Source organism: Ambystoma mexicanum, chromosome 8 (genome assembly GCF_040938575.1).
Source record: "Ambystoma mexicanum isolate Mex_15411 chromosome 8, UKY_AmexF1_1, whole genome shotgun sequence".
Classification (NCBI taxonomy): domain Eukaryota; kingdom Metazoa; phylum Chordata; class Amphibia; order Caudata; family Ambystomatidae; genus Ambystoma; species Ambystoma mexicanum.
This window is the reverse complement of record NC_090929.1, coordinates 242,250,244-242,268,695: the sequence shown is the minus strand read 5'-3', so window position 1 is coordinate 242,268,695 and position 18,452 is coordinate 242,250,244.

Below are 18,452 nucleotides of genomic sequence, written 5' to 3'. Positions count from 1 at the left end.
GATCAGATCTGCAATGGCTCTGGTCACAGCACGGCACAGGACTGGATTGGATTTTTCGGTTCTGATGATAATTATTTCAGCAGGCAAGCAGTACAGCGCAGCCCGGCTGTATTTTAGTTCTCCTTAGGTTTCTGGGGTTTGTTCTGGAAATTTAAGTCCTAGCTGAAAATGGTTCAGCTATGCAATGGGCCTTTCTGCTTTGTCAAGTGTCTGGAGTCTGGAGCAAGATGGATAGTTCTGCAACAGGGTGCTCCACCAGCATTCGGATAGTGGGTGAATATGTCTGTTCTTTTGAGTGCTATGCTGTCTCTATTTATGCTTATGATACAGGGGGTGTGTGGGCTGCTTTAGCCTAAGCGCGCCCCATTGGGAGGGATTGGTCTGGGTGTCCTCTCTTCCTTGATAGGAGGAGAAAAACAGGGTGTCACCTTTATGGTGCGGGTTTATGAGACTTAGAGTCCACCCCTAGCATCTTGAACACAAAATCTACTTTTGGTACAATACATATTTCCACATATGCAACCTTTATAACAATCATATATACAGATTACATATTTTGGGTAGCAGATACTCCTCCAAGCCCCATCGCTGTGGGATCTTGTGTCTGCTTTTCACAGAATGTTGCCCTTTTCATCCGGAACACAATGTCCAATTTACAAGCACATTTCTACAAATGTGCCCGTTGAACATGCGCATACGTGCATAAAGTTTCATACTTCTATCAGAAATACATTTTGTGTAATATCACATTTTCCGCCATTTCTTCCCAGAACATGCCACAGAGTTCTGTCACCTTTTCACCCGTGCATCCAGAAAATACATTAACAATGCCGTTATTTCTATAATTTGCACAATTTTACATAGTAAGTTATCAGTCTTTTTAAAATGTGTCTTTTGTCCTTGTTAAGCAACAAATGGTTGTTTAGCTCCACCCCTTTGGTCTCTCCCTGGGACCCAGGAGCATCTCCTCCCTGTTTCTCCTGGGCAGAGGCCATTTACGACCCTTCACGCATCGCATTTCCTTTAGCTGGAGGATGCCCATTGCCTTCTTCCTCACTGCAGACCAAATTCTTCCCCCACCCTACAATCATCACTTAGGTGTGATTTCCTGCTGAGGGAGAGGCTTTGCCTCTGTGAGGAAAGCTGTTATTCCAGTTTGGGTGGCTTTTAGTCAGGCTTAAATTTAAATGTTAATTCTGTTGCATTTTTCCTTAGTTTAAAACACCTGTGATTTCAAACTAGCAGATAGAACACTTATTACAGATTTTAAACCATGGGCTCAAACAATTACAACATAGGTTACTCTCAGTACAGGCCACTTAGATTTCAAACATTTTATTTCAGTTTACATATGTTTTAAAGTTTATCATGCAGGCTTCTGACAACTGTCATTCAGGCGGCTGAGGGTACTGCGCCCAGATTTAGACAGATTCCTCAGGCAGGCAACATTTGCTGTGGATATTTCTTTGATACTTTCAGCTTTTCAGGACATTGTAAGTTCACAATGATTTCTTGAACTAAGTGAATTGTAGCACCCAGCAAGAATTTTGGATGTTTGAGGATGTTCTGTACCGACATTCTGCAGTTTCAGCAACAAAGAAAAAAGATTTAAAGCAAGATTTTTGGATTTCCTTTAGCAGAGCACTGCTTTTCCCTCTGTACTCCATCTTCACATGTTGTGGAGCCCAGTAATATATTTCAGGAGTGAGATCTCTGTTCCACCACTGACGACATGCGTGGTAGATTGGGCAGCTATCTTTTTGTTCTTTGCAGAGCGCGATTTTCAGAGGTTTTGGCACGCACAAGGGTTTTGCTGCCATTTTGATGTTTCTGGCACCATCAGAACACAGTGATGCCACATGGCAGACCAAAAAGTGGGTTGAATCATCCCACGGTGGTAAAATAAAGGGGAGTAGCAGAGGGAGGCGGGATAAACGTAACGGAAGAGTAAGAGTGTAAAAAAATATATTTATGTGGGGAATGAGATATTGACTTGAGTATGGTCGAGCAATATATTAAGTAATATCGTGTGAGAGGCCACGATAAAGAGGATACACCCTATACCTAAGTTTTAAAGAACGTTAGAAGAAATCCTTATCTAAAATCCCGTTTGCGAATGATGTAGGAAACGGGCCAGATTTAAGACGGACCTAAAGAGATAGATTTAAGTTCCTTTGAGGAGCATTTTTAGAGGGTAATACGAGTCTTCAGGAAGAAGATCGTAAAAAAAAAGGTTATGTGACCTATGAAAATTGTCTGTTTGTTTTATGTGGTTTTCAAAGCATGATGATGTCATAGCTAAAGGAAAAATGTATGATACATGAGAGAAGTGTGAAGTTGAGGAATAGAAAGTGATTGTTTTTATTGTATTTGATGGTTGTTTTTAGCAAGATTAAAGTAAAAATTGTGGATACATGGGATTGGAGCTTGCAATGATTGGTAGTCGCTCATATGGTATAGTTCTTTTGAAAAGTGCTTTAAACCTGTGATCAAAAGCCAACGAGTGTTAAATAAGTTAAGAATAGACAAATTGAGAATGGAGGATGTTTCTCTGCAAGCAGTTGCCAAAGCATGCACCTAAACTTAGACAGTACAGTGCAGAGTGGGTTAGAGGAACCGCAAACAAAATGTTTATGCCATGGCTACAAGGCAGATCACTGTTAAGGCAGTTTTACAGCATATGATGACATATTTGCATGCTGCATATACTGGTAAGAAGCTAGAAAAGCGCCTAGTGAACTTAGAGCTTTGGAAAATGTATCAACAAGGGAAAAATGAGGAGCCTCCTTTAGATTGGATACTTCATGTATGTAAGGAGGGGGGTGAAGAGCCCTCAGCTCCACCCCCCCTATCTGAAATAGATGACGAGAATAGAAAAGACAATGGGTTATACCCACTAAGGGAACTTAAAGCAGTGGCAGGGTATAGCAACCCGGCTTATGAGTCACCTACGCTAAGAAGGGACGAGGGCCCAGAGAAAAATATTGAGAAAGATGTAATCTGTAAAGTCCTCAGGGACAAGGAGAGACGCAATAAGTAAAGAAGTGATCAAGCAAGCACATCTCTAGATATAGGAAGAGAAAAAAAGAGAAAGAAGGGAGAAAGAGATAATACTGAACGAATGTATTGGAGGTCAGATTTTGCTTAAACTCGATGGTAAAGGCATTGAGGATGTAAGACAAAGGGGAGATCAAGACGAGCAAGATAAAAAAGATAAAGAAATGGAAAAACGATTAAAGGACGAAGGAGTGAAAAGGAAAGATAGACAGAGACGAGAGCAGTTCTACTAAGATGAGCAAGATAAAAAACAAGAGAGAGCACAATAGCAAAGAAAATGTGACAATAAACAAAGAACAGTTGATGAACAGGAGAGGTTAGAAAGAATAAGAATAGAAGAAGAGGAACAAAAGTTAAGGGATTAAAGGATGCAAAGACGAAGGGGTGAGGAGATACAAAGGGCAAATGAAAGAAGGGATATGAAAAAGAAAGAGGAAGACAGAGTGAGAGAGGAAGCTAGAAAGCAAAGAGAATTTGACAATGATATGGAACGTAAAAGGAGGCAGAGAGCATGCAATCTCGACTTCTTGGAAAAGGAAGTAAGAAATCCTGCTAAAAAGTAGCATGGAAGGATATAGAGGAATTCTTCTCAGAATACAAGTCATTACCAGGCCAGTCTAAAGCAAATCGAGAAGACGAGTCTGACTCAAAGAGCATTGGGGAAGCGATTGATAAAGTCTACCATGACATGAGAGCTCAGAAGGAGCCAAAGGGGAAGGGAAAAAATGACCATCTCGAGAGCACTCAGTTGTGTGACACAGGGGAAGTCTCATGTAGTACGAGACATAAGGAGCTGTTTTTAGACACTAAATAGAGATGACGAAGAGAGAAATTGCACAAGTTGGGCACAAGAAATGTCAGACGAAGAAAGGGAAACCTTCCATGGAGAAGAGAGAGATGATATATGTGGGTCTGAGGGATTCCTTTCTATGGATAAGGAAGCAAGATGGTTGGACCTAAACATGCCTGTGTCTAAGGCGTCGGAGCCATTAACACAGTCAGACTGACCTAGGGGGGAGTCGATGCCTTATGTAAGCAGGTTAAGATCACTGCCAGGTAGACAGCGTTGTGGCAATATTGTCCCTGCAGTGGACAGACACATGATGAGAGATGAGAATGAGTTTGGGGTGTCACATTTTCAATTGTTAGAAAAAGGTGGGGACAGACCACAGTATATACCGTGGCCCCAGATGGACAAGGATAATCTGCGGTGTAAACTCCCAATTTTAACTTCTGGCACTAGAAAGTGGATACATGAATTTGAGAAAATGACAGGAGGAAACATGTTGGCTATAGGGGAAATCTTTTAATCGCCATACTTTGTGAGAGAGCTGATGATGTGTGGACGAGGACAGGGTTCCCTGGTTTGACTACAGTGAACACCACTCACTATGGAGCACTGTTAAATAATTGTAGGGCAGCAGTCTGGAAAGCACTCCGAGTACTGTATCCGGACATGTCCGATATGGGAGCTATAATGACGAAAAAGATGAAGGAAGGTGATGATCCATTGGTTTACTTTCAAAATCTTCAGGAATCTTGGGCATTGGAAACGCGTGAATCTTGGGGAAAATCTATACCAGTGTTCTACCATATTTTACGGCAAGGGCTGCCAGGGCCAGTACAGAAGCAGCTCAAGAAGTTGGTGGGGATAGAGGCTGAACCGTGGTCAGAAATTCAGTGGGCTATTGCGCATTACTGCAGACTCCTGCAAGAAAAGAATCACAAAAAAGACGATGCTTGCAAAGGCAAGGAGGAAAAATTGGTGCAGAAAAAACTATCCAAATATGCCATTGAAGGGGCAATGTTGATGATTGTAGATGGAGCAAACTCACAACAGGCAGTGAACATGCCGCAGGTGTATAATCAAAGGCAGTTCAATCAAAACAATAGTGGATATAGTCCACAAGGAAGGGTATTTCGAGGGCGAGGTTGGTAAAGTTATCAAGGGAATTGGCAGAGTAATCAGGGAAGCTTTCAGAATAACCAGCGTGAGTTTCAAAATATGCAGAATGGTAATCAGAGTCTGCAAAATGGGCAGGTTGGGAGACCACCGCCTATACTTTGGATGTGTGGAATGACAGGGCATTTGTTTCGCACATGTAGATTTCAAGGGTTCGTGCAAAATGGTCAGTTTTCAAATCCACCTGCATATTCGCAGCAGATTGGAGATGGATTTGTGCAGAATAAAACAGTGCAGCAGCAAGAGCCGAGAATTCAGCAAGGCTTGCAACTACAGCAGGTAGCAGTTAATCTACCACAAGGACAGTCGCAGCAATCACCTATGCAACTTCAGCAAACCACAAACACAGTTCAGGTAATGACTCCTAGAATAGGGGATGTCACTGCCAATGGAGGGAATCCTTTCACAAGCGATGGCATGAGGCTGTACCCGCAATAGGATAGCTCACTAGGAGACCTGATGTGTTCAATACCATCCATGACGCCAAACCCCCATGAGGAACCAAGGGTGGACATCAGTATAGGAGGCAAAAGATTTTGTTTCTAGTAGACACAGTTGCAACGCGCTCATGTATACGAGAGGGAACATTTTCAATGTTTGGAAAAGCCATGAATACTGAGGAATTCACAGGAGCTAAAAGTAGAGTTCCTTTTACAGAAGAATTACCAGTTTCTATAGGAGAATGGGACATGAAGGTGCCACTGCTATATTCAAGGCAAACACCTGTCAAAATATTAGGACGAGATTTAATGACTATGTTGAATATGGCAATCTTGTTCACTGATGAAGGTATAGTGTGTTCAACACCAGGAATGCATTATGTAAACCGGGGGTCAGTCAAAAGGCCGAAAAAAAAATCCCGAATAACAAAAATCTCGAAAAAAAAGGCCGAAAAAAAAAATATCGAATTTATTATTTTTTTATATATATGTATTTTTTGGGTTAGGTAAGTAAAAAAAAGGGTTAAAATAAAAAAAAAATAGAAAAAAAGGGGGGTTGGTGGGGGGAACCCCCCCATTTCGAAAAACAAAAGTCAAAAAAAATTTGATATTTTTTTTTCGCCCTTTTTGTTGTGATCTTTTTTTCTTGAGATTTCTAATTTCGGTTTTATGACCATAAACCATGTAAACCTGTGCGAAATGATTATGGCATATGCAGAACAACTAGCTATAAGAGCTATTCCGTTAGAACCAGAGGTTTTTCAGTATGGGGTATACATCATGTTGTCAAGGTTACCAAGCCTAGCAGGCAATCCAATGAGAACTCCAGTTAATTTTTGTTTAGACCAAGAATACCTATGCTCGAAAAAAAGCAACACGTTTTTCCCTTAAAGATACAAACAGCCATAGTGCGAGGGGAAATGGGTTTGCTTGATGGATATGATGATGAAGGAAAACAATGGCGCGCCGTAATCCCCATCACGGAGGGTTACAGACTAACTGAAGTCACTGATGAAGATCTGTTTTAAGATTATCCATCTGAATACTATGTAATAGTTGAGATGTGCATTACTTATTGTTTAAAAGTATTAAATGACAATGATAGCACAAAAACATCCCAAGTATTTTGATGAAGATATGGCGAAAGTGCCAGTTTCATTATGGACCACCGGCACGTAAGACGTAGGCTTAATAGAGGGGGTTAAAGAGGTGAAGCTTAAATTGAAACCCGGAGCGATTTTACCTTGAGCATGACAATATCCCATGTCTCGAGAGGCAGATGAAGGTATTTTTAAGACGATTTCCGCCATGCTGGATTAGGGTATTTTAGTGATGCCAGAGTCACCATGTAATACTGCAGTGTATCCTATCAAAAAATCTAAGGAGGGGTCTTGGAAACTAATACAAGATTTTAGGCAGAAAAAACAATTTGTAGAAGATGATTTCCATCTAGTCCTGAACCCGTCTACAAGTCTATGTAATATACCTGTTGACGCATGAAATGTCATGGTTATTGACTTGAAAAACACATTTTTCTCAATCCCATTGGGTAAAGACTTGCAGGATCTGATGTCATTTACGTTCAGACAAACTTGCCTGAAAAGCACTCGTTTACCCCAGGGGTACTGTGAGTCCCCATCGAATTTCAATAGAGTGCTTCAGATGGGCTTAAGCAATATCGCTTTGGAAAGTGTTGTGTTGCAATATTTGGATGACATTCTAGTTTGCAGCAACTCAGCGGAAGAATGCAGACGCAATTCTGTCCAGCTGATGATTATACTTGCTGAAAAAAGATATAAGGTTGACAAGGAAAAGTTACAATTTTATCAACAAGAAATGCTGTATATAAGCCAATCAATTTTGCATGAAGAGAAAAAAGTTTCTCCTGAAAGAGCTGAGGCTATTTTGAAAATGGCCAAGCCACACACGATAAAACACATATGCAGAGATTTTGGGGTTATGTAACTACATCAGAGCATGGGTCTTTATCTAGAGCTCATATATAAGGCCCCTATTACAGGCCTTAAAGAAAGCACAGGCAACACAGGGAAAAATTGTGTGGAATGAGGAGATGGAAGACGGGTTTGACGAACTGAAAAAAGCAATTTCACGGCACCAGTTTTAGGGATTTCCAATTATGCAGAGGAATTATTTTTGTTTTCACATACAGACGGAACTGTTATGATAGTAGTATACACGCAGAGAACCACGTTGGGGTACAAACCCCTTGCATATTACAGTGGAATCTTAGACCCAGTGATGAGAGGTCATTATTCGTGTGAACAAAGTTTAGCAGCCATTGCGTTCGCCATAGAGAAAGCTGCAAGCATATTGATGGGATGTTCCATTAAATTATTTATTGAGTACGCACTATTTGCCATTTTAGAAAAACCAAAAGGCACATTGACTTCTTAAAGAGCTTCTGCCTATGAGGTAGTCATATCAAATCCAGTGATTAAAATAGTTTAATGTAAAATAGTGAATCCAGCCATATTTATAGCTGAGCCAATGACAGAGGGAGAACCTGTGCATGACTGTGCAAACTCTGAAGAATTATGCAACAAGCTCCCTAGAATAAAAGAGAATGCATGAGCAGGGGGGGAGATTGTTTTCATTGATGGTTCTTCAAGGATCGGATGGACAGAGATATACTGCTGCCTCTGTGGGAAAGCACACGGCTAATGGGGAGTTTTGGGTGCTTATTAGTACTCAATTGCCTTCTCATTATTCAGCACAAGCTGCAGAATTATTGGCGTTGATACTCACATTTGGGAATCACGTAGACCAGGAAGTAACAGTGTACAGTGACTCCGCCTATGTGACGTCAATGGTGCAGGGCTAGCACGTTGGAAGAGGAGGGGCTACCTCCAAGTGGACGGCATGCCAGTACAACACACCGCCTTATTGGATAGGCTCATCAAGGCACTTCAACTCTCAGTAGACATTGCAGTCATTAAATGTGCAGCCCATACTAAAGGGGCAGATTTTATCTCATGTGGATATCAAGCAGCAGATGCTGAGGCCAAGATAAAAAAATGATGAATGTTGAGACTTGTGATGTGAATTAAAAAATTATTATTATGTTGACTATATCAAAAGGGAATACCCATTTGTCAAATACGTATTAAGTGGGCATCCATGGGGAAGCACCTCAAGAGGAAAATAATTTGTGGATGTGAAGAGGCTGTTCTTAAAACCCCTCTGAAGCATTGTGGTGACAGGACAGCACTGGTAAACCAGTGATGCCTGTAACCTTATTAAGGGTGGCGCTAGAACAGCTACACTACCCTACGCATACAACTAGGGAAAATCTTGCTTTAACTATTGCTGAGGAATGGTTTGTGCCCAATTTAATGGAGCATGCTGCATTTTGTATAGTGAACTGTACGGTGTATCAACAATTCACAGCTGGGCATACACTGCACACAGTTATCGGAATCATTTTGAGACCTAATGGCCCTTTCAGCACTTGCATGTCGACTATGTCGATATGATACAAGTTTGTAATGGATATAGATACCTGATCGTATTGGTGTGCCTGTTCTCAAAGTGGATAGAAGCAGGCCCCTAAACACACATAGATTCCACCTGTGCAGCAAAATGTTTAGTGCAGGAAGTATTTCCTAGACGTGGAGTGTGTGAAGTTATGAGGTCAGATAATAGTCCTCATTTTGTTAACACAGATGTTGCTTGATATAAAGGACACGTTTTCTTTGGCTTATCATCTGCAAGAACATGGGATTTGTGAGTGGCTCAACAGCTTGCTTAAAGAAAGAATAGCCAAGTTGAAGCTTACCCTGAAGAAAGGGTGGTTGCATTGCCTACCACTGGCAAAATATGCTATGATGAACCAACCAGGTTCTGACCACCATCTCACACCCAACGAAATTGTGACTGGGAGGCAAATGAGAACACCCCTAATGCCTCCATTCAGAGTTAGAAGTGATGCTCAGCCAACATCAGAACTGTTAGGATTTTAAATATGTGATTATTTGACCTGCATGACTTCCATTATCGCTGTCATTTCAGTACAGCTGCAGAGGCGAGGGTGTAGAGCAGTACATAACACAGAAGGAGATGCTTCGACAGACCAATCTCAAGAACTTTCTGGTCCCCAAATATTCCCAGGTTATGCAGTTCTAATTCACAACCACATGATTAGAAAGTGGGACGAACCCTGTTTTTGTGGTCCTTTCATTGTGGAAGACACCACGCCATCTGCTGTCAAAGTGCAGTGCAGGCGTGCTTGGATCTTCATGGGAGACGCTAAAATCTTTGCTGGAGAGACTACTCTGCCTGTACCCCTACACGACGCAGCAAGTACAAGCATCGGGGAAAAACCACAGCACGGGCAGACAAGATCTATGCCGAGGAAGAAGGACGCAGAAGCTGACAAGTAGAAAGACAAGGACCTCATTGGGATGTGGCTTGGTTTGGGACACTCCCTTTAACTCATTTATAAAAAAGGATCAAGGAAAACTGGTTCAAACATTCTCTGCTGTCATTTCAGGGTGAAAGAAGATCTTTAGGTTTTAAAGCCACAGTCGCTTATTGACTTTGGACTGAGGCATGCTTAAGCCTTGATAAGTAGCATGTTATGCCAGATTTTGATCATGGGCACATCAATTGGAAAATGGTACAATACCCAGATTCATTTGACATTGAGTTCTTGTTTGGATTTATCTATGGTGTTACCCAGTTATGACCTTTCTAGGAACATTCACACCTATTTCGAGTTGGTGCTGTGCAATTGCCCTTCGCTGGTGGGGAGAACCACTTGCGTAGCTTCAATCCTAAGAAAGAAGAAGTTATAAGAAGATTACTCATAGTCATAACTGAACAATTCTTGCAGTTACCTTAGTACAGTGAGGAGAGTATAGATGCCCCTATCAAACAAAACAGCTCATACACTAATCAGTGTGGTGTTCTTTCGTTTGATTGAAGAATATCTGCACCTCATTGGGAGGCACACTGACGTGTGCACCTTTCTCAGGGATCCAAGAAACACTGCCAGTCTGAATGTTATTCTGGAAGGTATCATCATCCAAGTGAGCATCTATTCTGAAAGTAATCACAGATCGGTGTAGAACCTTTCCTTCGATGGACAGATCGAGAGGTTGCTGATAAAAAAATACTTTTTGGTTCCTGCTGAAAGAAATTCAACATATCGTCTGGCCTGAGGCAGATTTGAGGCATAGATTGGGAGATAATCTAAATCATACAGATTGTATAGACTCACTGAGGTTGTTTTTCTTCATACTAAAGAGGCATCTACATTTCGACTGGTGAAAGACTGAATCCAGAGACACAGAGGTAGTGTTTTTATCATCCAATAAGCAGATAACTGATTGAGGACGAATTGCTGAAAACAAAACGACAGCTTCTAGAAGCAGTTCACAATGCTGAAATATAAAAAATTAAGTTTTTTCTTCCTTAGGTAGTCAAGATGGGTAACTTAAATAGCGACATCATTCTCCTGCATGAAAAAAGGTGCTCACGTTGTCCAAGAAATAGATGTTGTAGGTTAATGTACCACTGTGTAATCTACACTTGCATTATGTTGATAATCGTACTGCTTTCATTGACTGAGAGAACGGCATTCTATATTTGTGAACATGGAGCTAACACTCCTGTGCATGTTTCTGAGCAAAGGGAAAATGTATGTGTGGCAACTACTAGGCTGCCTAGACCCTATGTAGTTATTCTTGTCCCAAAGAAAGATGGCAAATTACCTGAGCTTGAGATGGATGTCACTAATGACCGTTCACAAATAAAAAGTGTAGCAGAACTTATTTTTGGACACCAAGGTCAGGCTCGATGAAACGGGCAAGGCAAGGGGTTGATAAAAGGTAAGTCGATACAAATAAAACATGTATATAGACATGGTCCAGTGACAATTGATCCAAAAGCACTTTCAAAAGGAAGTTACCAGATGGAAATTATGAGAGACATTTTCATGCCTAAATGGGCTGCTGAGCAGATGAGCCATTCTGAAGTTTCTCCTACATAGGAGACCCGGACGGATGTTCCTCTGATTAATTCAGTGAGATGAAGCTACGTGGGTACACTTCATGATCTGATTATGGAAGCTCATATGAAAAGAATGAGATCTAAAAGAAGCACACAGGAAGATAATTATGAATTAAATGATTACCTGGACAGCACAGCACATTTGGGAAATAACATATGGTACCAACACATGAATTAAGTCGGTAGAAGAACTTTAAAAGATGAATGCTTTGTATGTGCACTCCTGCCATACAGCATGGGGAAATCAAAGATCTTCATAGCTGTTGAGATAGCTGTGCACACAGCACATTGTTTTTCACACATAACACTTTGCAAGAACAGAGACAAGTTCATGCGAAGCGTTGCTTCTCTCAAATGGGCAACAAGGAGTATCATGATTAGATATGAAAAACCTGGAGTAAAAGGAGCTGAAATCAGAAGGGCAGTAAATAAAAAATTGGAGACCGCAGGCAAATCTGCAGATGACATTCAAATATGGAAGAACAGAGATGCAGATCTGGGGATCAGTATTATCACCAGATGGATTGGGAAAAGGACTGGTGATCTGCAGAGCCTGGATGGTAACTAATCATCCTGAATCCACTATTTTGAATGTACAAGAGGTATGCAGATATATTCAAGTTTATTGGAGCCCTGATCGTGTTGGTATTGCTTGGATTTTGTGTGATCAAGATAATGATCTCACAGTGCAGGACAACAGACAAGAAAGCCATAGGGGTGAAGTTTATGATTGATGTTGAACCAGGATGGAAGCCCAAGGTTCTGACAGATCCCAGGGAAAACTGTATTTGAATGGATGAGCAGGTGTGTGAGGGAATTTCAGTCCTACTCACTCTTCATACTATATGTTGTGTTATTGAAGCACAATCATGCCGCTCTGAGACTGACTGCTCTGGAAACACCTTGAGCACGACATTGGAGGTAAGCACTGCTGTATGTGCCTCCCCACCGACCCCTGTAAGGGCTGAGTTTGTCTCCCAGGGCAGCAGTGCATGGAATTGCAACCCAAAACAGGAGAGCAAGTTCCTCACCAAAATGGCTGCCGTCATTCCCACACCAAGTCTTGAGCCAAGTCATCGCATGGACATCGTTGCGGACTGGCTGCAGCTACATGCAAATTGATGTATGGAGGAGTGCCGGAAGGTGAAGCCGGCCCCCTTCAAAGGCCCACTCACAAGGTTGCTTCTTGTCTGGCTCTGTCGGCCACTACATAATCAGGCACCATCTCCAGCAACAATTGAAGCACAGCCATGCTGCTCTGAGCCTGACTGCTCTTGAAGTACCTTGAGCCTGATATCGGAGGTAAGCACTGCTGTGCGTGCCTCCCCACTGACCCCTGTGATGGCTGAGTTTGTCTTCCGGGCCTGCAGTGCATGGTATTTCAACTCGATACCGGAGAAGGTCTCTTCGTCAAAATGGCTGCCGCCATTACCACACCAAGTCCTGAGCTAAGTCAGCCCACCAACATTGTCGCAGACTGGCTGTAGCTACATGCAAATGGACCTATGGAGGAGCACCAGCAGGCAAAGCAGACCCCCTCAAAAGAACTACTCTCAAGGCTGCTTCCTGTCTGGCCCTTTTAGCCGCTACACAATCAGGTGCTGGCTCCAGCAACAATTGAAGCACAGCCATGCCACTCTGAGCCTGACTGCTCTGGAAACAGTTTGAGCCCGAAATCAGAGGTAAGCACTTCTGTGCGCACCCCCCACTCCGACCCCTGTGATGTCTGAGTTTGTCTCCCAGGTCTGCAGTGCATGGCATTGCAACCCGATACAGGAGAGGGAGCTACTCAATAAAATGACGGCCGCCGTTAATACACCAAGCTCTGAGCCAAGACAGCCCACCTACATTGTCACAGACTGGCTGCAGCTACATGCAACTGGACCAATGGAGAAGCGCTGGCAGGCCAAAGCCGGCCCCCTCCAAAAGCCCACTCACAACGCTACTTCCTGTCTGACCCTGTCAGGCCACTGGAGGCCAGGCACCAGAATTTCTCATGGAGTACGCCACACTGCACATGGGTAAGCCGCCCCGAATACTTGCATTATGCATGTCCACATCATTACCACATCTTCACGCCATTCCGCCCTCCCAGTTTCCGCCTAACGCGACGAAGAGTTGCGTGCTCTCCAAAAAGGCACTTACCAATTCGACTGCTAATGAATCCGCCCCGGTCATCCAATGCTCAAAAACGCACACAAAAAAGCTCCTGAGAATGCACACTAACTGCAGCCAAACCCCAGTATTAAACCTACACCACCACAGACACTCTCCTGCTAGCCCTTCCAAGGGCATCATCCCTGCACTCTCGCGCCACTGCAACACAAAGAATAACTCCCACTTGAAACCTCCCGCTGGACTTAATATCTCCTCCACGACTGCCGACAAGGCCCCGTCTCACTTGGGAAACTCAGCCCACATTCCATTGAAGTTTTGGGGTGCCAGCTCCCTACCGACTCTCTCTCTCCTTAACCCAGGAAGAGGTTATGCGCCTCACGCAATGGAATTGAGTCCCTCCACCGTCCTCACGACTGCTCTCACCTTAATGCATTCCATGCACACTCCTAACACAATAGCAACATTTGCCTTTCCTATGATTGCTAATTCTCTGGATGACCCATGAATATCTATGCCTATTGCCTCTTCTATGGATGAGCCTGTTGCCAATACAGTGTCTGAGCCTATTGCCTCTACTATGGAGGAGCCCATTGCCAATACTGTGCCTGAGCGTATTGCCTCTACTATGGATGAGCCAATTGCTTATACAGTGTATGAGCCTATTGTGTCTGAGCCTATTTCCTCGACTATGGACAAGCCCACTGCCAATACTGCGTATGAGCCTATTGTGTCTGGGTCTATTGCCTCTACTATGGAGGAGTCTATTAATAATACTGTGCCTGAGCCTGAGCCTATTGCCAATACTGTGTCTGAGCCTATTGCTTCTACTACGAAGGAGCCTATTGCCAATACTGTTTCTGAGCCTATTGCCTCTACTATGGAGCAACCCACTGCCAATACTGCGTATGAGCCTATTGTTAGAGCCTATTTCCTCTACTCTCTCGAAGTTCCCTACGCCTCAGTCTGCGATTCTACAGCTAGATCACTTTGCTCTTGCACCTGAGTGCCACCTGACTTTTAACCAGCAACTCGACCTGCCCACTTCCTATCTTCCTTAATGTCAGCCTTATTACCGCCACTCTGCCTGTATTGCTATATTGACCACTGCTGCACTGTTCTACATTTGCACCTTTGTCCGATTTTGCATTCAAGCTCTAACGGCCTCATTGATTGTAGTGTTATGCATACGTGCTGTCTCCCATTAGACGTTATCCTGTGATATTGTACTCTCTAGGGTGCCTCCTGTTAACTTGTGCATTTGGTAAAATATTGCTTATCTAAAGTCCTGTATTCCTCATTTTACATGTAATCCACTTTATCATATTGTGCCTCTGCATCCCACTATTCTAAGTTTCACTGTGACTGTGATTGGCATTGTGATCCGAGTTAGCCTGCCGTGGTAACAAACGTCTATTTCAGTACCTTTGCACCTAACTATATACAATCAACTGATCAAATTTGCTATCACTATGCTCTATTTTTAATAACTCAACACACTGTCAGCATTAGCCTAATGGTCAACACCCGCAAGTTAGTACTGTATCCATCTCATATATGAACATTAGCGCTGTGTACTGCAATATTTTCATTTATGCTATCTAACCTATGTCTAGGAGCATCCTAGTTGCTTAATATGCACACCTACTATACACCATTATGTACTGGTTCCTGACGTATCTCTTCCATACACTGCATATCAGTTTTTTCCTTAGCCCTGTGCCTAATGTCAGCATTAGGACCTATCAGCGCAATATATTCCAGAATACCACCAGCCTACTCATCGTGTCTCACACCTCTCTTCCTACACGTGCAATAGTCAGCACCTACATGCCTAAGTTTAACACAGACACCATGACATGCATTAATCCTTACCTGAGCGACCCTGCCCTCTGGCTTCAACATTTTGCCACCAAGCCTATACCCAATCAACCATGCTCTACCTCCTCATAAATCTTAGACTAAGGTCTAGATGCATCCCAACAAAATGGTGCTCTTATCCTGAGGTTAACTATAGAACACCCTCATATCAGGATATTGAAAGTGACACTACCCATGCCAAACCCTCACCCCACCACCCCAGTATCTCCCATAGAAACCTAAGATTAGGATCTAGACTGTGCCCAAAAACTCCTCACCTGCTTAAGACTAGCAAATATGTGTTGCCTCATGCTAACCCCACCAACATTGCCAAGGATGTAGTTACCACCCCTGTCACCAATGGTACAACTGCTACTCACCCATCTACGCATAAAACGAACACTAAAGACACTACAATCAAAGTAGCCCTTATCAACGCTAGATCCCTCCCAGCCCATGCTTCGGACATTGCAGACTTTATAACGACTGAAGATCTTGACCTCCTTGTTGTCACAGAAATGTGGTTACACGTAGCATCGGGTCCGGCACTGTCCATTGCCATTCCAGACAACTATGCCATCATCAGATGCGATAGAAACACTAACCAAGCAAAAGGAGGTGGGATTGCCTTCATCTTCAAGAACTCTATTAGAGCTATTTCCAATCTTCAGATCCCTTCTGCGGAATCGCTATCTATTAAACTGTCACTATCGCCAAATCATACGGCTACAGTGCATCTTATCTACCGGCGACCTGGACCTATTTCCACATTGTCTGAAGATATTGCAACACTAATTACCACCAATGCTAAACCTAACTCACAAAGCATAATACTCAGAGACTTTAATCTTGGTTTCAAAGACCCCACGGACACCAATGCCCTTGATGTAGCTAGTACATTATCAGATCTCAGCTACACTCACCATATTCATGAGCCTACACATATCAAAGGACGAACCCTGGACTGGCTTGCAGACCTTAATTGTATAACTAATCTGATTTCCATCACACCTTGCATATGGTCAGATCACTACAAAATAACCTTCTCTATTAAAACTAATCCACACAGCCCGAATCCTAACATTGCCCCGGCCACACATACACGCAATAAAAAGGACATCACAACAGATAAACTTCTCCCACTTATTCTTCCCCTCCTCAATAGCACATCATCTGTCCACTCAGACCATACAGTCTTAGTGGATTTATATAATCACGCCATCCTGAAAGCCTTAAACATGATAGTCCCTCTAAAACTGAGTAAACCCAAACCACGATCTCACCTTAACTCCTGGTTTACACCGCAGTTACGAGAGATGCGCAAAGCCAAGAGAAATGCTGAAGCACATTGGAAAAACTGCCCGTCTGAAGCCAACAAAAATCCCCTACTACAGCCTCCTCTAATTACAAAGAAGCCATCATTCTAGCCAAAAAATACACCTATAATAAACAAATCATACAAGCTGAATCTATTACTAAAGAATTGTTCAAGATTCCCAAAGAACTGGAATCTCCTATTTCCCCAACTGACAAATGTATCACAGATGCCTTATGGTGCACCAACATCCAAAAGGCTCTCCTCGATAAAATATTGAAGCTACAAACTAAAATCAACGCCTAAAAAAAGTAACCTACTTTCAGATCCAGAATCCAAACCACCCTTGTATAATATCACCCCGGCTGAGCCTTCACTTACACCATTTAGCTTCTCACCTTTGTGCACGTGGGAAGTAGAAAACGTCATCAGGAAGCTCAAATTGTCCAACGGTCAGGGTGACCTATGGCCAGCACCTGTCATTAAAGCGGCTGCACACGATCTTGCTCCTTTCATTACTAATCTCATTAACGCCGCCTCCTTCAAAACAGGATTTGTGCCAGATAATCTAAAAGACGCTTGGGTCGTCCCATTAATCAAACAACCTACCCTCAACCCTAGTAACCCTTCCAAGTACAGACCCATCACAACGGTGCCCTTCTTACTAAAAATATTGGACCGGGCAGCCTACCTGCAAATTCTGGCTTATCTAGAAGCTAACAATCATCTGGGCCTCAGGCAATCAGGCTTCCACCCCAGACACGGTACAGAAACGGTCTTGATTGACCTCATAACACAAATCCAAGACATACAAGATAAGGGAAAATTAGCCCTCCTACTATTGTTTGACTTATCGGCGGCTTTTGATCTGGTCAACCAACAAACTCTCTGCCACCACTTGAAAATAGCTGCCCAGTTCTCTGAGACAGCCAGATCCTGGATTAGATATTTCCTTGCAAATTGAACTATGAGGGTCTTCTCACCCTCTGCGTCCGCTGAACCCTCGCCAGTACTTTGTGGGGTCTCGCAAGGGTATTGTGTCTCCTTCATGATGCTTTACAATGTCTTCATGAAGCCTCTCTTCGACATTCTTGATCATCTGGGTGTCTTGTACACCAATTGTGCTGACGACATCTATTCAGTCATCCAAGCCTGGATGGCACATCACGGACACTAAACGATGAGAAAACTGAGTTACTAATCCTCGGTTTTCACGCTAGACTTAATAAATTTGACACTGCCTTCAAATCCTTCACCATTGATGGCAAAACTATCATGGTATCTAATAATACTAAATCCCTTGGTATTTACCTTGATGCCACACTTTCCTTCACCAGACAAACCAAGGCCGTAGTTGCAGCATCAGCATACACTTGCAAACTAATCACTGCGTGTAGGCCCTTCCTCACAACCTCGAATAGTATTACTCTTGCTAGAACCCTACTTATGGACCACAATTGATTATTGTAATGCCCTCTACTTAGGAATCAGCCACAGAAATATCAAAAAACTCAAAACAATGCCATCAGGGCTGCCCTCAACATTCCGAAGAAGCTACACATATAGGACACAAGACGCAACCTTCAGTGGCTCTCTGTAGAACACAGAATCTCCCTTAAAATGCTTGCTCTAACGCACCAAGCAAGGGCGAATCTTGCACCAGGGTACCTCA